Below are 16,224 nucleotides of genomic sequence, written 5' to 3' on the forward strand. Positions count from 1 at the left end.
TTCCCTGAAATGACCTAGGACACTCCTCTTCTAGTCAGCTCCCATCCTGCTCCCCCACCCCCAACAACCTCTCATCGGACCTTCCCCTTTTGCCACCAGAAAGCTTTTCCACTCCTCCGCCTGGCCTGCGTTTGCTTGGCGTCTCTGCCAGACCCAGGCGGTGGTGGCCGACCGCAGACTCTCTTGCCCTCAAGAAATGATTCCCGCTCTCATGTGGGTGATCTTTTATCTCCACAGAGGTGATTAGTTTGGGGAACAAATAAAAGCACTCAGAATAAAAACCATGCCCAGTATCATGCACGCCCTCCTCCCCCTCCCCCCCTCCCCCTCCCCCTCCCCCTCCCCCCTCCCCCTTCCCCTTCCCCCCCTCCCCCCTTCCCCTCCCCCCTTGGCCCCCTTCCCCCTTCCCCCTTCCCCCTTCCCCTCCCCCCTTCCCCCTTCCCCTCCTCCCTTCCCCTCCTCCCTTCCCCTCCCCCCTTCCCCTCCTCCCTTCCCCTCCCCCCTTCCCCTCCTCCCTTCCCCTCCCCCCTTGGCCCCCTTCCCCTCCCCCTTCCCCCTTCTCCCTTCCCCTCCCCCCTTGGCCCCCTTCCCCTCCCCCTTCCCCCTTCCCCCTTCCCCCTTCCCCCTTCTCCCTTCCCCTCCCCCCTTGGCCCCCTTCCCCTCCTCCCTTCCCCTCCTCCCTTCCCCTCCCCTCGTGGCCCCCTTCCCCTCCCCCCCCTTTGATGTCTACATGAACCGACAGACTGCATGCATGGCATGTATAGATGGATGGATGGATCGATGGATCGATGGATCGATGGATCGATCGATCCATGGATCGAACGGTGAAGAGAGCCAGGGTGAGGGTGAGGGTGAGGGTGAGGGTGAGGGTGAGGGTGAGGGTGAGGGTGAGGGTCCCGTCCGTCCCTCCCTCCTTCCCTATGTCCATCACATTGTTTCGTCACAGATTTTCGAAGTGGAGATACAATTCGCATGCCATATTTCGCATACTCTTAAAAGTGGGCCATTGGGTGGCCTTTTTTTCTTTTTTTTTAAGGTGGCTCACAAAGCTGCACAACCTTCACTGCAATTTCCAGAACATTTCCATCACCGCCAAAAGAAATAAACACCTCTACTACCCCTCCCCCCTTCCTGTCCGCGCCTCGCCCCCACCCGCCGTCACCGTCGCCCTCGCCGTCACCGTCGCCCTCGCCCTCACCCGGGCTCTCTTCACTGTTCTCCCCCAACAGGGAGTAGAAAGGGAAGTTAGAGGGAACATTCTTCCTCCCCTACACCTGCTGAACGCACATGGACACACACCGCAACCCTCCCCGCCAGGCGCGCGCACCCACCCACCCCCGCCCCGCCAAGCCCCGCCCCGCCACGCCACGCCACGCCACGCCCCCCATCCCGGCCTTACGTGTACCTTACGTACCTCTGCACGGACTCGAGATTTGGCAATAGCCTTGATTGCCCTGCAATGTTTCCAAACCTCGGCGCTCCCCAACCTTCCCCACCCCGACCCCCGCCCCTTCGAAGAAGAACTAACCTAATTCGGGGAGCTTCCAGGTTGCTTGAACGCCTGAAATGGTGGGGACAGAGGCGTTCCTGGAGAGGGGTCACGGAACACGGAAGCTCTGCCCCCCTTCCCTTTGCCTCTGTTCCATCTGGAGTTTCCTCAGTTGTATCCTTTTAGGACACAGCGGTCATGTAAGAAAGGAGAAAAAAAAGGACTGAAGGACTGAACCGGGCTAGACTGGTTTAAAATTCTTCACTAGCGTCCCTGCCGAATACATTTCGACGACAGGGGCCTTCGCACGGCTTTTGGTGCACAGAAGACCGATGCACCGAAGCCTGCCGATCTCGGGACGTGTCCACGAGGGGAAAGAGTGTCAGCCTATCGGAAAAGAGAGTCGGTTAACGTAGATTGCAAAGGCATTCGTTCATCCCGAGAGACTTCCTCTCCATGATGGCGGGTGGCGCGAGATGGAAGAGTTGGCTTCCATGAAAAAGGGGCCCTTTCTTGAAGACCCTGCCCAGCTATCGGGGTTTTGTTGGTTTGTGTTTTGTCATCTGTGATAGGAAGGCATCTTCTTAGCCATCGGGAGGGAAACCTCAACAAATTCAGCCATTCAGATCACAAGGGATTTCTTGGGTTTGGTGGATCTGAGATCTGGTCTGCCTCCGACTGCTCCCCGAGATTGCCTTTATGCCGAGAATGGGATTCCTCATCAGACACACAGAAGTCCGGCTCCTTGCCACGGAGCTGGCTGCTCTATGGATGCCTTTAAAAAGGAAGCCTGCCTTTAATTCGGACGTCGGAACGTGATCGGTCGCTTTTTCATGGGGGGTTGGCCAATTAAATTTCCCCCGCCTTGGGCGCCTGGGTGGCTCAGTTGGTTAAGCGGCTGCCTTCGGCTCCGGTCATGATCCTGGAGTCCCTGGATCGAGTCCCGCATCGGGCTCCCTGCTCAGCAGGGAGTCTGCTTCTCCCTCTGACCCTCCCCCCTCTCATGTGCTCTCTCTCATTCATTCTCTCTCTCTCTCTCTCTCTCTCTCTCTCTCTGTCTCAAATAAATAAACAAACAAACAAACAAACAAATAAATAAATAAATAAAATCTTAAAAAAAAAAAATTCCCCCCGCCTTACAAAGCAGAGACTGGTGAAGGGTCCTCCAAGTGCCCTCTGGAAATCAAGAGCTTCTGTATCAAGAGGCTGGAAAACGCATCTTCCCCTTCTTCCTGGTGAATCCAATTCTAGGGGTTGATTCAAAGGAAATCATGTTTTAGATGCTAAAACGTAAAGCTTACTTTTGCAAAAATGTGCATCGCGGCATAGGGTTTAGGAATCCCTTGTGGCAGACCGACAACCGTGTGTCCCTCACGTCCCGGCACGTGTGCACCCTCACGTCCTATGACTTCGATGCTCCTGCTATCCAGAGGTAGGCTTGATTGCTCTGTCCCTTGATTTTGGACCGGGTCTTGGGACTTGTCTTGACCCAAAGAATAGAGCAGAAGTGACACTTGGCTGGTTTCACAGCCTACACCTGAAGAGGTGGTCTGCCGGCGTTCTCGACCTTCTTGGCATGCCGTCCTGAGACCTCCACGTAAGAAAGCCAGTCTAGCTGACTGGAGCATGAGAGGCATTGACAACAGAGGCAGCCCGGTGCTCGGCGGCACCGACTGCCAGACGTGTGAAAGTTGACCCTCTGGCCGAAAGCCACTGCTTGAGTGAGCCCGGCGTAAACCCGCAGAACCCAAGGGGCCACCCAGGGCAAGCACCAGGAAGTTATCGATAAAGAAATGCTGTTTCGAGCCATTGCGGTGTTAGGATGATGCACCCTGAGGATCAGCTAGCTGCGCAGCAGCGATAGATACCGTGCACACAGATACACACCACACAACACACCACACCACACCCCCCCCCCACACACACGTGTGCAGAAAACCAAACCAACGAAACAAACCAAAACTCTGTAGAACCCTGCACCAAATGTTGAGGAAACAACGGCCCACCCTCACAAGAAACACCTGCACGCTACATGTACAATGCATAGGGAGCCTATACTTGCAAGTGCTTACTTGCATGGGAAACATTTCACGATAACATGAGTCTCAGATGGCCCAAGCGGGGTTCTTTTGACATGTCTGAATTGTGTACACAATTAGAGAAAGCCTGCTAGGAGACTGGGTGATCAGAAACTAGGAAGCTCTTTGGTTCCCTCAGTGAAGCCCCGACTTTTGGGGAGGAACCAACACTCAGGGAGATGCTCTGGTCTTCATTTGGTTGGTTGGTTGGTTGGTTGGTTGGTTGGTTGGTTGGTTGGTTGCTGCAGCTTTTGCTATCTTTGCATAAAACCGACCCTGTTTCCATTGGGAATGGAAAACAACTGACGGGTGGGATCTGTACACGGTAATGCTGCTTCGCAGTTGCATTTGTTTTACTAAAAGAGGGAGATTTGAACATTGGGTCTTTCGTGTCCTCTCCATTCATGTCCTCTCCACAAATAAGACTGAAACAAAGGCTAAAATTTGTTTGCATCTTGTTTGTGTCTATGTGTCCGTATGTGTTATACATGTGAGGTATTTCCTCCACCTCCGGGTGCTATTGCTAACATCCATTTGTAAAGGAGCTCTATTTAATGAGTTCTATTTTTATTTTATTTTATTTTATTTTATTTTATTTATTTTATTCTTTAAAGATTTTATTTATTTATTTGACAGAGAGAGACACAGCGAGAGAGGGAACACAAGCAGGCGGAGTGGGAGAGGGAGAAGCAGGCTTCCCGCCGAGCAGGGAGCCCGATGCAGGGGCTTGATCCCAGGACCCTCGGATCATGACCTGAGCTAAAGGCAGACGCTTAACCACTGAGCCATCCAGGTGCCCCGAGTTTTATTTTTATTAAAGATTCTATTTATGTCTTTGAAAGAAAGCGAGTGAGAGAGCACACGAGCTGGGGGTGGGGGGGCATTGGGAGAGGGAGAAGCAGACTCCCCGCGGAGCAGGGAGCCGGATGTGGGGCTCCATCCCAGGACCCCAGGATCATGATGTGAACGCAAGGCAGACACTTAACTGCCTGAGCCACACAGGTGCCCCTACTTAAAGAGTTTAGAGGCAGGTGCTCGTAAAAATCGGGCATGGTAAAACTCAGATAAGAATAAACCCAGTTTTTCAAGCTCACATGATCTGGGATGAAATTCCCTACATTCAGACTCTTATGTCACTCCACAATAAAGATGCCTCAAGGTAAGGGACCCAAGGGACGGCCCAGAGATAGACAAAAATTTAACACACCTGACCTTACCCCCACTTCCCAACAGTCAAAATAATGAAGAAGAGGAGGAAGACAGGCCGATGCTAGAAATCTGAAATCCACTCCTCCTCCTCCCCAAGTACAGGCACCAGAACCGATGCCCAACCCACTGGCTTCCGGAGGGCTGAAAAGCCACCACAGACAAAGCCTATTAAGCAGAAGGAGATGAAGAAAGGGGCGGAGGCGGAGGCGGAGGCGGAGGCGGAGGCGGAGGCGGAGGCGGAGGCGGAGGCGGAGGCGGAGGCGGAGGCGGAGGCGGAGGCGGAGGCGGAGGCGAAAAAAAAGAAAAGGTTCGTCCAAAACTGTAAATGTATATGTGCCCTGGGCCTTACCAATGGCTCCCTTGCCGCCTCCCCTGCCCCGTTTCTGCACCACTGGTGTGTGTGCCTGGAGTGCTCTACTCCCCTGCCGCCGTCTCAGCCGCCCTTCCCTACCCCCGCCCCCCCCGCCCCCCCCCCCCCCCGGGTGCCATGGGCTCCCCTTTCTCCTCCTCCTCCTCCTCCTCCTCCCCACCCCCTTATCAAGGAGCAAAAGCCCTTGCCCTTGGGCCCAAGCCCTTGGGCCACCTCCTTATGAGGTTTAAATTGGAGCACCTCCCAAACTAGCAGGAAGGGGCCCGAGGGCTCCGCTGATCTTAGACCGCCCGCTTCAGACTTTCCCCAAGGAGTCTGATGGGGGAAAACAATCGATTGACTTTTTAGTGGACGCAGGTGCAACTTCTTTGGCGTTAAAGCCAATTCAAGGTTGTTGGTTTATTTTAAAAAGACGTGGTTTTGGAGCTATCAATGTCACACATAATACAAATAATCAACTTTGCGTTTCTTTCTTTCTTTCTTTCTTTCTTTCTTTCTTTCTTTCTTTCTTTCTTTCTTTCTTTCCCTTTTTCTTTCTTTCTTTCTTTCTTTCTTTCTTTCTTTCTTTCTTTCTTTCTTTCCTTTTCTTTCTTTTCTTTGTCATAAAAGCACTTGGATTCGGTTCTCCCTGCGTTACAAGCCGTTGGGTGGGCAGTGGAATGTGCCACGCTCCCGTCACAACAGTGAGCCTGTATTTGTGGTTATCAAAATATACCTCTCCATCACCTTTATAAAAACCAACCAACCAACCAACCACGTTTGGGTGCCTGGGTGGCTCAGTCGTTCAGCGTCTGCCTTCGGCTCAGGTCATGATCCCAGGGTCCTGGGATCGAGCCCCGCATTGGGCTCCCTGTTCATTGGGGAACCTTCTTTTCCCTCTGTCCCTTCCCCTGCTTGTGTTCCCTCTCTCGCTGTGTCTCTCTCTGTCAAATAAATAAAATTTATGAAATATATTCATACATTTGCCAATCTAAAGAATTCTGGTGTAATAGAGAGTGCGCCATTGGTTACTACTAACGTTTCACCAGAGACTGAGATTTCTAAGAATTAAAATTCTGCCACATGGAATTGGGACTGCTACAAAATGATAACAAAAACAACTCCGTGTGTGGGAAGGTAGGAGACGTGTAAAAGAGGTACAAGAAATGAGAAAACATTTTTTTTGTTGAGGGAAAAGGAAGTAATGGTGTACTGAAACGGGACTGGGTACTTAAAGAAAGAAAACTTTAAGACCGAGTCTGAATGAAAAAGGAAATTGTGGAAGGGGTTTGTGAAGGAGAATTTTTGAAAAGGAATTTTATGCATGGTCAGGACTGACTGAGCTTGGGAGAAGGCAGTTTGAAAAGCACACTGGTGGAACTGGAGGGTATTATGTTGAGCGAAATAAGTCAAACAGAGAAAGACATGTATCCTATGATCTCACGGATAGGAGGAATTCTTAATCGCAGGAAACAAGCTGAGGGTTGCTGGAGTGGGGGGTGGGGTGGGAGGGATGGGGTGACTGGGTGATAGACACTGGGGAGGGTAGGTGCTCTGGCAAGCGCTGTGAATTGTGCAAGACTGTTGAATCTCAGATCTGTACCTCTGAAACAAATAACGCAATCTATGTGAAGAAGAAAAAAAAAATAGAAGAAGGTAGCGGGAGGGGACGAATGAAGCGGGGGAAATCGGAGGGGCGGACGAACCATGAGAGACGATGGACTCTGAACAACAAACTGAGGGTTCTAGAGGGGAGGGGGGTGGGAGGATGGGTTAGCCTGGTGGTGGGTATTGAGGAGGGCCCATTCTGCATGGAGCACTGGGTGTTGTGCACAAACAATGAATCATGGAACACCACATCTAAAACTAATGATGTAATGTAGGGGATTAACATAAGAATAAAAAAAAGAAGAAGAAAAGCACACTGGTATAAGATTGAGATTTGGGTTTTCTATGTTAAAATGACAAGGTTTTCTTGGATTGTTAGTGTACTCTTTTTTTCTTTCTTAAGATTGTATTTATTTATTTGACAGAGAGAGACACAGCGAGAGAGGGAACACAAGCAGGGGGAGCGGGAGAGGGAGAAGCAGGCTCCCGGCCAAGCAGAGAGCCCGATGTGGGGCTCGATCCCAAGACCCTGGGATCATGACCTGAGCCGAAGGCCGACAGACGCTTGACGACTGAGCCACCCAGGCGCTCCTCCGAGATTTTATTTTTTAAATAATCTCTACACTGAACGTGGGGCTCGAACTCACAACCCTGAGATCAAGAGTCGTGCTCTCTACCGACTGAGCCAGCCAGGTGCCCCTGGACTGTCATCTCGAAGAGACACATGCGTAGACTCAGATATGGTGAGACTGCTTTAAGAAAGTCAGATTGACTTTATGGAGCCAGTAAAGCCCCTTAGAAATGTTGGCCTGATAACCTTGCTTAGAGAGGTCCCCTCAACCTTACCAGGTGAGTGAAGAGTACCACCTCCTGGCAGATGCAGGAACTTCAGGAAATTTGGAGGCCCTCAAAGAAGAGAGGAATTCACCCAAATCTACAAGTCTTTTTTTTTTTTGTAATTTTTTTTATTCTTATGTTAATCCCCGTACATCACATCATTAGTTTTAGATGTAGTGTTCCATGATTCATTGTTTGTGCACAACACCCAGTGCTCCATGCAGAATGCGCCCTCCTCAATACCCACCACCAGGCTAACCCATCCTCCCACCCCCCTCCCCTCTAGAACCCTCAGTTTGTTTTTCAGAGTCCATCGTCTCTCCTGGTTCGTCTACCCCTCCGCAAATCTACAAGTCTTGCAGGCGAATCTGATGGCCAATATTTGGCTTGGTTCTCGGCTTTAAAAAGGCAGTTAAAGGATCAATCTAAAATTCCTTGTAAAAAGCTCCATCAAAGCAGATTTAAAAGAAGGAAAGGAAAAAGAAAAGAGAAGAAAGACCCCATATATGGTCAATTGCTATTCTTGCTGTCCCTACGTAGATGATTGGGCCAAGTTTGTTAAAACTGGACTTGTTTTACAAACAAATTAATCTTCTTTTGGCTATCTTTGACAGGAATGAAGGTGACTTTAGAGAGAAAGATTACATTTCAATAACACACTTTTGTGAGTGTTAGATTAATTATCTTTGAACGTTTATTGTTTGCCTATAAAACTGGACTGGATCCTGGATCCTTCTGGTTTCCTTGAGTATCTGACTGTGACTCTTCAAACTAAGGTTTCCAACATTCTCCCATTCTCTCTCTTTTTTTTAATTAATTTATTTTTTTATTCTTAGGTTAATCCCCATACATTACATCATTAGTTTTAGATGAAGTATTCCATGATTCATTGTTTGTGCATAACACCCAGTGCTCCATGCAGAATGGGCCCTCCTCAATACCCACCACCAGGCTAACCCATCCTCCCACCCCCCTCCCCTCTAGAACCCTCAGTTTGTTGTTCAGAGTCCATCGTCTCTCATGGTTCGTCCGCCCCTCCGATTTCCCCCCGCTTCATTCGTCCCCTCCCGCTACCTCCTCCTCCTCCTCCTCCTTCTTCCTCCTCCTCCTCCTCTTCTTCTTCTTCTTCTTCTTTTCTCCTTCTTCTTCTTCTTCTCCTTCTTCTTCTTCTTCTTCTTCTTCTTCTTCTTCTTCTTCTTCTTCTTCTTCTTCTTCTTCTTCTTCTTCTCCTTCTCTCCTTCTCCTTCTTCTTCTTCTTCTTCTTCTTCTTCTTCTTCTTCTTCTTCTTCTTCTCTCCTTCTTCTTCTTCTTCTTCTTCTTCTTCTTCTTCTTCTCTCCTTCTTCTTCTTCTTCTCTCCTTCTTCTTCTTCTTCTTCTTCTTCTTTTCTTCTTCTTCTTCTCTCCTTCTTCTTCTTCTTCTTCTTCTTCTTCTTCTTTTCTTCTTCTTCTTTTCTTCTCCTTCTTCTTTTCTTCTTCTTTTCGTCTTCTTCTTTTCTTCTCCTTCTTCTTTTCTCCTCCTCCTTTTCTCCTCCTCCTCCTCCTCCTCCTCCTCCTTCTTCTTCTTCTTCTTTTTTCCCCTTAACATATATTGCATTATTTGTTTCAGAACATTCTCCCATTCTCTTATCTTACAATCATTAAGAACTAAAACTGTCCTTTTCCTGAAGTCTGGCAAATGAAAGCTGGACAACTTGAAATAAATTTCAGGGAAATGACCACAATAACTCATATATAGACAATCTTTGTGCCTGTTGCTCTATGAGTCACTCAAAATGAGACATTTGAACTATACGCCAGAAAAATTAGTCAGATTGCCCCTGCCCACTCCCACTCTATTGGAGGATGCTTCAAGCCTGACATCTAGAGACCTTCTCACTGGCAGCCCTCTGGACTTAGACACCAGGTGTATCCCTTGTTCAACCATTAACCATGTTTTCCTTTTGTTTCCATAGAAATGCCTCTTATTAACTACAAGATCACTTGCTGAATGAGGCAGAGTCTATGATCCTTAATTCCACCTTGCTGCACCTGTATTAACTCCTCTTTGGAAAATAAGAACCCATATAAATAGGGGCACCTGGCTGGCTCAGCTGGTAGAACATACGACTCTAGATCTCGGGGTTGTGAGTTCGAGCCCCACATTGAGTGTAGAGATTACTTAATAGAAATCTTTAAAGAAAAAAAAAATAAAAAAGAACCCATGTAAATAAAATCAAACACTAAGCTACTTGGCTACCAGAAGCCCTTCACCACCACAACCTACCGCCCCCCCCCCCCAGGGGAGGGGCTCAGACTAATTTACTGATCTGTATTCTTGGATACCACCGATATCAGATCAATTTGAGAGAGAATGAGAGAATTGGGTTTGACTCTACTGTTACTATTCCTTAGACTACACTTGGGGATAAAATCAATGGTGTCATGTAGTCCCAAACCATGTAGAAAAATAACCAAGTTCTCAGATAAGGAACTATCTCTGAGACCCCCTCCATTAGCACAAGGGACCAAAAATTGCGACCTGCAGTGTCTCAGATCCTTCCATTCCAAAGCCTCTACTGCACCCTAATTCAGCTTGAAGCAGTTAAATAAAGAAGGCAGACCTCTGCCCATGTGTCATAGAAATGGAATGCAGGATGGACAAGGGGAAATTTTAACAGGGAAAAATGTAGCATGTCTGACTCCCTGTTATTTTTATTCCCTTTTAACCTGTAGGTTAAAAAACTTCTGTTTAGCCCTGAACATAGCCATGTTACAGCTAAGATTTACAGAAACTGTCGTTTACCCCAAAACCTACCCCCTGAGGAGATGAAAGAATAGCCACAGCCATCATCATCCCAATTCCCTAAGACTGAGGAATGATCCTCACTTGGTGGGGGTGGGGGTGGGGGGTGGGGGTGGGGGTGGGGGTGGGGGTGGGGATTGAAACCGTGCCCCATAAGGTTAATGAGGTTGATGCTAGCAGAAAGCTTAAAGCTGGTTTTTCAGGGAACTGTTTCCCCCTAGTCAGCTATTGTGTCTTTTCAGGCCCTGCTACCAAATACTGGCTGTCTCTGCAGAAGTCTGGACTCAAGGTCAACTGATAATGGCTGCAGCCTATGAAGAAGCGAGGTCCTGATTCCTTACCTGAGAAAAGGAGCCTAAGACCCCATCCAGGTTGTACCAGCTCTCAGAGCATGCCCACAGCCTCTTCTCCTTGTCCTCAGATAACCTCCTGACATCAGGGACTCAGTTTTGCCTCATTCAGATGTCAGGTCTCCACCCCGAAGTAAACATGGGAATCTATGGTACATATGTTTCCTGAATATACGTGCTCCAACTTTCGCCATGAATAATCATAAATGTCCCTGCCCTTTTCCTTTTTGAAGTTTGATTGTTTGTTTTTATTTATTTATTTCAGAGAGAGAGACACACAGAGAGAGACAGAGACAGAGAGAGAAACACACACAGAGAGAGAGAGACAGAGAGACAGAGAGACAGAGAGACAGAGAGCTTGCACGCATGGGTGGGTGGAGGGGCAGAGGGAGAGGGAGAAGACTCCCCATTGAGCAGGGAGCCCCAGAGGGGTGGGGCTCGATCCCAGCACCCTGAGATTATGACCTGAGCTGAAGGCAGATGCTCAACCGGCAGCCACCCAGGCGCCCCTCCATTCCATTTTTTTTTTTTAAAGAGATAAACATTACATACTTTATTTTTAAAAATTCATTCATTCATTCATTCATTCATTCATTCATTCATTCATTCATTTTTCATCATCTGTAGTCCCAGTGTAGGGCTTGAACTCAGGACCCTGACTGAGATCAAGAGTCATGTGCTGTTCTGACTGAGCCACCCAGGTGCTCCTTCTGTTCCATATTTTAAACAACCCTGGGATCATGGCTCAGAGTCACAGTTGGCCCAATGAGACTCACACTCACCCCTCTGTGCAGAGGTGCCATCTGTGGGGCTGGTTCCTGTTTGTCCATCTTCCTTCCTCCTCTTACTGGACAGGAAGGTGGTGTGCGAAAACAGCCAGTGACTACGTGGAATGAGACCGAGGATTTCCCTTGGGAAGCAGGTGGGAGAGGGAGGACGGGTCGATGGATAATCAATAAACTGTTTTTTTTTTTTTTTTTAAGATTGTATTTATTTATTTATTTGACAGAGAGAGACACAGCGAGAGAGGGAACACAAGCAGGGGGAGTGGGAGAGGGAGAAGCGGGCTTCCCGCGGAGCAGGGAGCCCGATGCGGAGCTCGATCCCAGGACCCTGGGATCATGACCTGAGCCGAAGGCACATGCTTAATGACTGAGCCACCCAGGTGCCCCAACAATCAATAAACTGTTAATGTTGATTTAGAGGAGTGTGCTTGCTGGGCCCATAACTCGGTGGATGAGTTAGAACGGTCCCTGTCAGGCCTCCCTTAGCCCTTAGCCCTTAGCCCTTATCACTCCATGCTTGTGTTTGGCCTCTGACCGCTAAGATACCACCATCATGTGTTCAAGGTCCTCCTCAGACTCAGCCAGCCACACCATGCCACACCCTCCTACCTGCACACCCATCCCTGGAAGGCAGTATAGTAAGACATCATCCCCCACATTCATGATTCCCAAAGGGTTTACTGGAGTTTCGTGGGTTAGGAAAAGGAGGGGACTCTTTTTGCCCCCAGATGAGGTGAGCTCTTCAGACACCCTCTTTCCCCTTCCCCTCCTCCCTCCCTCCCTTCCCTCCCTCCCTCCCTCCCTCCCTCCCTCCCTCCCTCCCTCCCTTCCGTCCCTCCCTCCCTCCCTCCCTCATCTCTCTCCGAAGTTTGCAAGCTGCAGCCTAAGGGTTAGGGGGAGTTGAGGAAAGCCATTGAATGGAGGGAAGCTCCAGGCTCTGACTTTAACAGAAAGCTTTCTGCATTTGAATGAAGCGATTGAATGAGGCCCATTAGAATGGATCACCCTGAACGTCCCATCAGCCGCCCCAGCCCCAGCCCCAGCCCCCCCATCCCCCCCCAACTGAAGTCCTCTGGTCGAATTGGAACAGTAGGCTGGGGGGGGGGGGGCTGTCCATCCTAAGTTGGTAACTAGGCCCCTGGTCCATAGGGAAAAAATCACGCACGGGTACAGATGAGTTGGTAGCTCAGGCAAAGTGGTCGAAGTGTTGGCAAGGTTTCCGTGGATGAGGGGAGATTTGTTCTGGGACCACCCTCCCATATACATCTCTGGCTGAGAAGAGGACAGGGGAGCCCTGTGGGGGTGGGGGTGGGGGTGGGGGTGGGGGGGCGGGACCCAGATCTGGAGCTCGGAGTGGACTATAGCCGCTGCCTGCCCGGGTGTGTGTGCCTGGGGGGCGGGGGGGGGGGGGCGCTGAGGGATAAGGGCTGAGGGTGGTGGGGTCTGCTCACGCTGACTCCTGCAACTCAATTCATCCTGGGAACCTTCTGTTGTTTCTGCTGAGGTGCCAGGTGCTGTGATGACCAAAGCTAAACTCCTCTCTTTGCCTAGTTCTTAAAAGGCCTGATCCTCCTGTTATCTTGTTAAATGGACCGACCCCTGCACCCTCCCATCCTGCCAGACCCCTTGTGCAAATACTTCCACTTGAAGAGTTCTTTCTCTGAATCTAGAAAATAAACAGACAACACCCACCAGCCACACCGACCCCATTGCCACAAATACCTAGCAAAGACAAATCTAGCTGGTCTCCTTCTGCCTCAAGGCACTTTAGAGAGTCACTCTCTCAGACACACCTTAGGCTCAATTACAGGCTGCTGTCTCCCTTTCTCTGGCACAATTCCATCCCTGGAGGAGCCCCATATCGCATCTGCAGCCGTGAGCTGGAGACAGTATGCTCAAGTGACCGGGTGGTAGCACCGTAACTTTGAAATGACCTATACCCCAAGTCATCCATGAACATGGTCCCTGGAAATCTTTGACATTCACGTGCCTCTGATGAAATCCTTGCTTTGGAAACTCCAGCACCCATAGCCAATCTTGTCCATGTTCTGCTAACCTTTGCTCGCCCTCTGTTCGCCTGATATCTTGCCTGATTGTTTACAGAGAAATTAGATCCCATCCAGCAAGAGCTGAATCCGAGTCCTCTGCTCACCCCACGACGGAAAAGAATATGCACAGGCCTGCATCCCTCTTCTCCTTCTCCACCATGTCGGAAGAAAAGGTGGCCCTCCCTCCTCCCATCAGAACCCAAACCCGAGATAAGACTTAGATATAAAGGAAACCAGCATACTGTTTTGAACTCTATATACACTTGTAAAAAACGAGCAGCGGCAAGGAAACACACAAACCACCACCCCCCCCCACACACACACAGGTGCAAGGAGGGTGCGCTGACTCGCTGAATCTCCCCCTTTTCTCCCGAGAGGCATCCCCCCCATCCCCCGCCCCCCCCCGAAGATGTCCTCCCTATGCCGGAAGGGGAGTGAGTGACGTTCTTTTCTTCCTTTTTTTTTTTTTTTAAATTATTCTTTTTAAAAGACTTTTATTTATTTGAGAGGAGGGGTGGGGGGGAGGGAGGGGGGAGGGAGGGAGAGAGAGAGAGAGAGAGAGAGATTGAGAGAGAGAGAAGCAGAGTCTCCGCCGAGCAGGGAGCCCGATGTGGGGCTGGATCCCCGGACCCTGAGCTCAGGGCCTGAGCCGAAGGCAGGCGGACGGTTCACGGATTGAGCCAGCCAGGCGCCCCAGCTTTCTTGTTTCTTTGTCTGCCTGCTTGCCTGCGTGTTGGGTCTGTGGATGTCTGATGCCTGCCCTCTGATTTCGTGGGGAGGTGGGCCGTCTTTCCTCCTTCCAATGGCCTTTGCGCATTTGTCAAACTTCTGTCGGGCTTGGGCCTATCTGTTTGGGTATCTGTGGCGTTCCATCCACCGACCTGTCTCTTTTGTCTGCCAACATCACAGGGTCTCTATCGCCTCTATACATAAGCATGAAACGGGCCCGGAGAGGACGACTTTGTTTCCTGAGTTTTGTTTTGTTTTCTTCGAAATCACCATAGCGATTCTAATTCCTTTTGCCTGTCTGCTTGTGTATGTAATCTGTACACCCATCCAGTGCGGTGCTGGAACTCACGACGCCCGCCGATCAAGAGTCGCGGTCGCGTGGGCCTCCTCCGACCGAGCCAGCCAGGTGCCCTGAAATACGTGTACTTGAAAAACCAATGTGAAGCCTGCACCCGTGAACTTTTTTTTTTAAAGATTTTATTTATTTATTTGAGACAGAGAGAATGAGAGAGACAGAGAGCACATGAGAGGGGGGAAGGGTCAGAGGGAGAAGCAGACTCCCTGCCGAGCAGGGAGCCCGATGCGGGACTCGATCCCGGGACTCCGGGATCATGACCTGAGCCGAAGGCAGTCGCTTAACCAACTGAGCCACCCAGGCGCCCTTTTTTTTCTTTTCTTTTCTTTTTTTTTTTTAATAGATGCACCCGTGAAGTGTTTACTGCGAAACCTTCTTTTGATCGTCGCACTCTTGAGTGGAGGCCGTACCAGTAAAGAACGTAGTTTAGCCAACTCAGGAAGAGATCAGCTTTAAAGGAAAACCTTCTTTTCGAGTTTGTGATGTCTGGTCCTTTCTCTCAACTCGATCGATGTCCAGCCTTCAGAGCCACATTATTTGCTTGGTCTCTCTCTCTCTCTCTCTCTCTCTCTCTCTCTCTCTCTCTCGTCTGTGTTTCCTCGTGTACTTTCCTGATGCTCAGGATTTATGGTTTAGAGAGAACAGTTTTCAGCCTGGTGTGTGTGTGTGGGGGGGGGGATGTTGTGAAGTGGGATCAGGGATTCACGCGGGTAAGGAGGAGGCAAGGAGAAAGGCTTGGTTGGGAAGGAAACCATTAAAGGTCCATGTTGAAATGGTGAAGTTTATTTTATTTATTTATTTATTTATTTATTTATTTACTTTTTAAAGATTTTATTTATTTATTTGACAGAGAGAGACAGCGAGAGAGAGAACACAGGCAGGGGGAGTGGGAGAGGGAGAAGCAGGCCTCCCGCGGAGCAGGGAGCCCGATGTGGGGCTCGATCCCAGGGCCCTGGGCTCGTCACCTGAGCCGAAGGCGGACGCTTAACGACTGAGCCACCCCCCAGGTGCCCCGAAATGGTGAAGTTCAATGTAGTAAGAGTTACCTTTAATCAAAGGAATTCTTTTTTTTTTCTTTTATTTTATTCTTATGTTAATCCCCATACATTACATCATTAGTTTTAGATGAAGTGTTCCATGATTCATTGTTTGTGCACAACACCCACTGCTCCATGCAGAATGGGCCCTCCTCAATACCCACCACCAGGCTAACCCATCCTCCCACCCCCCTCCCCTCTAGAACCCTCAGTTTGTTGTTCAGAGTCCATCGTCTCTCATGGTTCGTCTACCCCTCTGATTTCCCCCCGCTTCATTCTTCCCCTCCTGCTACCTCCTCCTCCTCCTCCTCCTCCTCCTCCTCCTTCTTCTTCTTCTTCTTTTTTTTTCTTAACATAGATTGCATTATTATTTGTTTCAGAGGTACAGATCTGAGATTCAACAGTCTTGCACAATTCACAGCGCTTACCAGAGCACACACCCTCCCCAGTGTCCATCACCCAGTCACCCCATCCCTCCCACCCCACCCCCCACTCCAACAACACTCAGTTTGTTTCCTGCGATTAAGATAATCAAAGGAATTCTTGCTGGAGGTTGCTTCTCCCCTCT

The 16,224-nt window shown here is 49.6% G+C and overlaps 1 long non-coding RNA gene across 1 annotated transcript in view; it reads left to right on the forward strand.

Moving 5' to 3' along the window:
* LOC135363042 (uncharacterized) overlaps positions 1-14,043 on the forward strand; it is a 30,807-nt gene extending 16,764 nt beyond the window's left edge. The window contains exons 2-5 of the long non-coding RNA XR_010408754.1: positions 4,204-4,360; positions 4,801-7,476; positions 10,595-10,854; positions 13,591-14,043. This is a non-coding gene — a long non-coding RNA (uncharacterized LOC135363042). The remainder of the gene's footprint in view (positions 1-4,203; positions 4,361-4,800; positions 7,477-10,594; positions 10,855-13,590) is intronic.
* The last annotated feature ends 2,181 nt before the right edge of the window (positions 14,044-16,224 follow it).

This window comes from Mirounga angustirostris, unplaced genomic scaffold (assembly GCF_029215605.1).
Source record: "Mirounga angustirostris isolate CCGP_5_RB_7025 unplaced genomic scaffold, mMirAng1.0.hap1 SCAF_17, whole genome shotgun sequence".
Taxonomy (NCBI): domain Eukaryota; kingdom Metazoa; phylum Chordata; class Mammalia; order Carnivora; family Phocidae; genus Mirounga; species Mirounga angustirostris.